This window comes from Balaenoptera ricei, chromosome 16, assembly GCF_028023285.1.
Source record: "Balaenoptera ricei isolate mBalRic1 chromosome 16, mBalRic1.hap2, whole genome shotgun sequence".
Classification (NCBI taxonomy): Eukaryota; Metazoa; Chordata; class Mammalia; order Artiodactyla; family Balaenopteridae; genus Balaenoptera; species Balaenoptera ricei.
In genome coordinates, this window is record NC_082654.1 from 107,169,868 (window position 1) to 107,177,270 (window position 7,403).

Consider the following 7,403-nt stretch of genomic DNA (forward strand, 5'->3'; position numbering starts at 1 on the left):
AAAGCAGATACAGAAAGTACTATTACTAAATCCATTTCTCCATTCAGACTCTCTTGCCCTTATACTACTGCAAGCAAGGTGGCTGAAGTCCAGGTGTTTGCTTTGGCGCTCACGCAGCTGGGAAAAGTCTACAGAGGACAGTCCCACTCACCATTTAATAAGTTTAGATAAGACGTGGCTGTTGAAATGGAAAAATGTTGTCACCCTTTTCCCACTGAAGCGCAGCCTTGTGATGGTAGAAATTCTGTGCTGTGAGCCTGAGATGCTATCTCTTATGAAACCAAGCTCCAGAAATAATATTTATTTAATGATCGGTTTCTCTTCTAGGAAGAACATGGCAGAGAGATTTGGAAAGAGACGTATTAGTGCCTTCCTACTGCAAAGGAGGCGAAGTCGGAGGACTCAGCCTGGGGGAGGCCGTCACTGCGGGTCTGTGGGGAAGGCTGGCGGCCACAGCAGCAGGGAGGGGTGTTCCCAGGCACCGCTGGGCGCCCCGCAAGCCCATGCTCCTCCTGCCTAAACATCTGTGTGAGGAGAGCACCCACCACAGTCCCTTTGCTCCTCTTCACCATGAGAGGGCCCAGCTGCCTTACAACTGGTTCAATGGCAGATGGTCAAGCCAACTGGACATAAGGCTTGGCCTTACATGTCATCCTACCAGCCAAGGTGGGAGAGAGCTCGATTTGGTTTGCACTTACAATATTTTAAAAAGAAAACCAAACGAAAACAGTTCGATTGACCACTTACATTACTTTATTATATCCTTAATCAGCAGTAGGATGTCTGATGGGTGAATAAATCTCTTCCGGTATCCTTTCTAAACACCCTTGTTTCACGATTCAATAGTCATCTGTGGGTGTTCTTCAAACTGAAAGACTCACAGAGGTCCAGATGACCCAGGGTCAGCCATCCCATCCTTCCTCCCGTCTTCAGATTTATCTCCCCTACTCCTCCCACAACAGGGCCTCACTGAGCCCAGCTACCATGTCTCCCGAACACTTGTCTTCCTACCTCACCATTCCCTTGGATCTCAAAATATTTTCCAAGAAGACATCTGGGCTATCTGAGTAAGAAATAAGGAACTTGGACAAAACACCTGGAAGTTCTCCCTTCTCCTTCTCTCCTAGATGGTCATGTCATGGTGTCCTTCTCAAGTCAAGGTTGCCCTCTCCATTGTCTGTACCATGAATGATGAATGGTGGCACTTTCGGGCACCCCAGTGGGCCTTGGAGAGCCCAAAAACCACACCAGTGGTGCCCAGGTATGACCCTGATACCCAGAAAGGACTAGCTCTCCTCCTAAAGATTCTAGACAAGAGGAAAATACAACTCCCCTTAGCTCCTTGCTCCAGACCTTAGTGATCCCCCGTGCCAGGAATTGCTTCTCATACGTGAACCCAACTGGGCGGTCCCCCAGGCCAGGGCAGAGAGAGCATCTCATAGCACCAACCATCCAAATTGGGAATCCCAGATGTCTTCCCCAGGAGGCAGATATCCAACTGCACTCACTCAGTTATTCCACGATCATAATCTAAAACTATCAATCAACTGTTAACACATATTTACTGAGCACATATAAACAGACCACAGTTACAGAAGAGATTGGAAAACTGAGAGCTAATACTATACACAGCTTCATGCCATGAAGGGGGAAAACCTAAATGACATGTCACAATTCTCTAGCAAAATCCACATAATCAATACAGGCTCAAGAAGAAATAGAAATCCTAAGTAAATAACCGAGGAGGACATAAAAAGTTCAGTCAAAGTTCTACCCCCCAAAAGACACCATGCCTGAGTGGGAAAATGGCAAGGTCTCTCCACTTGTAAGGAACCAACAATTCTCCTCTTCTGTGAATAACTGTCGAGCACCTACTCTATGTAAGATCTTGACCTAGTGCCAGGAGGTATATAATATAAGAAGTTCTCCAGCCTTCAAGGGTCTTATGTCAAGCTGGAGAGGTAATATTCATACACATGAAGATATAACCAGTGAAATATTAGCAACAATAATAAGATACTGCCACTTACCAAGCACTTTTGATGTACTTGATATCTTTACCAAGCACTTTACATCTACTTCTTCATTTCATTCTCCATAACACGGTACACAGAACAAGGGTAGCGTGTACTATTTGCCCTGTAGCTCTTTCAGGGCAGGGATTATTTTTGCTCTTGCGTCCTATATTCTTTAATTAAGGTCAGGGAACATACCTGGCACATTTTTGTATTCCCTGCAATCCCCAGTAGAAAAATTCCTATCTCGCGGTTTGTTCTGAGGATTAAATTAGTTAACACAGGCAAGGCTTTGGAACAGAGCCTCTCTTGCAGTGAGTTTAGTTTAAGCCTTAGCTTCTCTCACTCATGAAAGGTCAGCTGGTGGCGTGGTTCTCAGCCAGCAAGCTGGGGAAAGAGAGGAGGTCCCCACAGAGCTAACTGGTCCAGGCTCACAGCAACGGCAAAGCAGAAGAAACCTGACCCTCCCCCGACCTGGAGCCCACGGCTTCTGCAATTTCTCCATCAACTACCTTGCAGGGCTCCCACTGCCCTTTGGCTGCCACTTTCCACCCGCTCCCTGGACTTTCACCCACATTCAGCAGGAGCTTGGTGATGCCTGTTACCTGTGCTCCTGGGCTGGGTTCCCAACACGCAGCAGACCCTGTGTTAAGGACAGATAAAAGTCTAAAATTCTTCCTGTTGAGAATGGGGAAGAGATTCCCCTCCCATCCCTCTTCTCAGGGCATTTACCTTAGAAAACGCATCACTGTAAATGCTTTCTCTTCCTTTTGAAATGCAAGCATTAAGGGAGATGGTGTCCTATCCTCCAGTTCAGTGGGCACCTGGCTCCAAGTTGCAACACCACTTCCTGCCATAAAGATGTGAGAGTTTGTTTTTCCTCTGGATGAGGCCAAGTAGCCAACACAGATGGCTCTCCAATTACCAGGTGAAGCTGGGATGAACTCTGTATGACCAGTGGCGCAGTCAGGCCCCCTCCCGTGAGGACTAGTTACTGTTTATCATGAGAACATACGTGTGATTGGTTGTATCTGCTCATCTGCATAAGAAGTCAAGGTGGCTTCCTGTCTCTGCAGTCCCTTAGCGGAACGCCTGTGACGCCCGTCACCCTCTGGTATAAATGCTTATTCAATAATAAAAGTGTTTGCTTTCCCAACTGCTTGGTAGAGAGGATGTCTGGGTTGGGAGAGAACCCAGACATCCTCTCTACCAAGCACAGCATCCCATACTGGCACTGCTGGCACTTTGTCCCCAGCAGTGCCCCGTAACTCTGCCTCGTGTGTGCCTGGCTCGTCCTGCAGGCCCCCTGACAATGCCCCCTGCTTCTCCTGCGGCCCCTTCCAGCTGTTACTCACTCAGCTCTCGGTGTGAATCAGATCACATCATATTCCCTCCAGGACTCAAAGTCCCCAAAGGCAGCCATTCTCATGAGCCATCTGCTGCCTCTCTGTAAGCCTCACCCTGCGCCCGTCCCTGACCTCTGGGCTCCAGCCACGCTGACCATCTCTGTCCCCTGAACACAGACTCGCAGTGCTGCCCTGTCCCCCCCCGCCCCCAGCGTCCTTTCTTCCTCAATCTGGAGCAGAGGTCCCTCACCACTTGAGTCTCAGCTGGAATCGCACCCCAGGGGAGCCCTGCCCACCTCTCCCCTCTCAGGACAACCTTACCTGTTTTTTAAAATTAAAAAAAAATTTTTGGCCATGCCGTGCAGGATGTGGGATCTCAGTTCCCCGACCAGGGATCGAACCTGTGCCCCTGCATTGGTAGTGCGGAGTCTTAACCACTGGACCGCCAGGGAAGTCCCAACCTTACCTTCTTTACAACCATTGTCATCACAGGAATTTCATTATTGAAGTCTGGGTTAATAATTCATGTCTGAGCTCAGTGAGCTCTCAGAGGAGTGATTTTGTTTGTTGCAATATTGCCACATCTAGAGCAGTGTCTGCCTAAAGGTAAGCCCAAGAACCGGTGTGCCCACCAAGTCGTGGGGCGGGTAGAGCTGGGGCAGGCAGCCTGGCCTTTCTGGTGAACTGGTTGAGGGGTAAACTGGGTCAGCACAACTTCAGAGAGGCACCTAAAACCATCTCAGTCTCGGATGGGCTCAAACGAGCAATTGGCCCATTAAAAGTCAGCCCCTTTTTGTGAAAACTCCTTCCAATGGAAATGATAGAATATTACTATCAACTCCCAAACTCAACTCTTTACTAGATGTTTCCAGGCACACTTCTGTGACAGCTGGCGTCTGTGACAAATACTGGCAGGAACTGGTACCCAGTGATCACCTTTGGTCGTGAGGCTGCTTCTCTTCCTAAGCGATTTGTGTGCATTTACCTACATCCTGAAGGCTGTCTCATTTGCCACAGTTTAATAAACCCATTCGTACCAAAATGGTATCTTTGCTTATTGTGTGAAAATAGGAAGGCTTTGAAGGAGTGACTTTCCTCTTTCAGGCAGTAAGGGGGGACATTCAAAGGTTCTTCCTGAGTCTTTTGTGCTTTGGTTTTTTTCATCTCAAAATAATCTGCAAGCCGGATTGACACATCTTGGGGTGGCGGCCCTGAGCCCCATCAGTACCCTTCTCTGAAACTTCCCTGGAAGCTTTACACACAAAAAGCTGAGCTGGTGGCTGTGGAGAGAGAAAATGGTATATAACCAAGTGGTAAGGAATCTGCAGAGGGAGAAAAAAACATAGATTGGAATGAGGATCAACCAGCAGAAAAGAACAGAGTTGCCACCTAAAGACTGTTCCTTGTCATCTGCCTCTACAAGGATGACGTCACCGGCCACTGCCATCGCTGACCTTCAACACCCCCCCGAAAGGAGTTCAGGGCAGAGATCAGGAATGCAGCGCCCTGTGCTATGGGAAAAACTGGCAGAGCAGGGCTTCAGATAAATATTTTCAGCAGAAGATTTTATGAGCCCAATTCTAGCATCTTCTCACATCTAGAGAAGCACTAACATCACAAACAGAAGCATGGTGCACACGCCCCCTTCACCAAAATCACATGTATATTGACTTTCTCCCCTACTTCTTCAGAGCAGTTCCTCAGAGCTATGTGAGACGCTGTCTCCTGGGCTATAGTCCTCATTTTGCCCCAAATAAAACTTAACTCATGACTCTCATATTGTGCATTTTAAAAAATATATTTATTTATTTGGTTGCACCAGGTCTTAGTTGCGGCTCGCCAGCTCCTTAGTTGCAGCAGGTGGGCTCCTTAGTTGTGGCATGCAAACTCCTAGTTGTAGCATGCATGTGGGATCTAGTTCCCGGACCAGGTATCAAACCCGGGACCCCTGCATTGGGAGCGTGGAGTCGTATCCACTGAGCCACTAGGGAAGTCCCTTGTGCATTTTTTTTTCAGTCGACAGAAACATTTCCTTACACCTCACTGACCCAGGCCCTAACCCTGGGAATGGGCCAGTACAATGAAATGTTTAAGCTTCATTTATCTAATGGAAAATGCTAAATTTTTTTTTAACATCTTTATTGGAGTATAATTGCTTTACAATGGTGTGTTAGTTTCTGCTGTATAACAAAGTGAATCAGCTATACGTATACATATATCCCCATATCTCCTCCCTCTTGCATCTCTCTCCCTCCCGCCCTCCCTATCCCACCCCTCTAGGTGGTCACAAAGCACCGAGCTGATCTCCCTGTGCCATGCGGCTGCTTCCCACTAGCTATCTATTTTACGTTTGGTAGTGTATATATGTCCATGCCACTCTCTCACTTTGTCCCAGCTTACCCCTTCCCACTCCCCGTGTCCTCAAGTCCATTCTCTACGTCTGTGTCTTTATTCCTGTCCTGCCCCTAGGTTCTTCAGAACCATTTTTTTTTTTTTTAGATTCCACATGTATGTGTTAGCATACGGTATTTGTTTTTCTCTTTCTGACTTACTTCATTCTGTATGACAGACTCTAGGTCCATCCACCTCACTACAAATACTTCAATTTCATTTCTTTTTATGGCTGAGTAATATTCCATTGTATATATGTGCCACATCTTCTTTATCCATTCATCCGATGATGGACACTTAGGTTCCATGTCCTGGCTATTGTAAATAGAGCTGCAATGAACATTGTGGTACATGACTCTTTTTGAATTATGGTTTTCTCAGGGTATATGCCCAGTAGTGGGGTTGCTGGGTCGTATGGTAGTTCTATTTTTAGTTTTTTAAGGAACATCCATATCATTCTCCATAGTGGCTGTATCAATTTCGCCACTATTATTCAGGATAGTTTTGGAAGTTTTAGCCACAGCAATCAGAGAAGAAAAAGAAATAAAAGGAATCCAAATCGCAAAAGAAGAAGTTAAGCTGTCACTGTTTGCAGATGACATGATACTATACATAGAGAATCCTAAAGATGCTACCAGAAAACTACTAGAGCTAATCAATGAATTTGGTAAAGTAGCAGGATACAAAATTAATGCACAGAAATCTCTTGCATTCCTATACACTAATCATGAAAAATCTGAAAGAGAAATTAAGGAAACACTCCCATTTACCATTGCAACAAAAAGAATAAAATACCTAGGAATAAACCTACCTAAGGAGACAAAGACCTGTATGCAGAAAACTATAAGATACTGATGAAAGAAATTAAAGATGATATAAACTTTTTTTGGTAGATGTAAGTTAGACACTACTTGCCCTGTTTGATTCACATAAAATCAACTTTTTCCACGATGATTATACAAGCTCCTCCTTGCTGGACAGTGTATCTGGGGCATGCTGTTTTGGAGCACCCCAGAGGCCAGGCTGTTAACTTCGAACTGGAGTATTTTCAAAGTTTGCATACTGGTATTGAACTCTTGTTCTATTGCCATGGAGAGATTTAAGATTGCCTTTTCCAATTCATAACCTCTAAAGCTTGGGAATAAGACCCTCAGTGCTGAAAAGAACTTGGAGTTGTGATACACAAGGAGATTCTCTACAGTTTCTTGACTGGTACATTTATGTAGCACAACTTCATGAACAAAGAAGCCCAGGTTTGTAACTTGGCTGGCATTTGGGGTGGAGGATTTGGTGACAAAAGAAGCCAAGTGCCCAAGTCTACATCATCCAGACCATTGAGGTGGGAACCCTTTATATACTTTGTTGCCACATAAAATTAAAAAACCAGTGTGGTTTGCAGACAAGGTTAGAATGGAATCTGTAATTTCCAGTGTCTGGAACATTCTATGGCCTTTGTCATTGGTGTCCCCAAACCTCCATTTCCCATGTGCTTCTGTCAGTCTTTGAGAACAAAACAGATTGCAAAAGAGCCGGTACAGGAGGCCTGTCATCTGGTTTTGGCAGCTGTAAAGTTTGGTTCTGTCACCTAACCAAGTTAAGTCCAGGGTTTTTTAAAAAATTATTTATTTATTTATTTATTTATTTATTTATT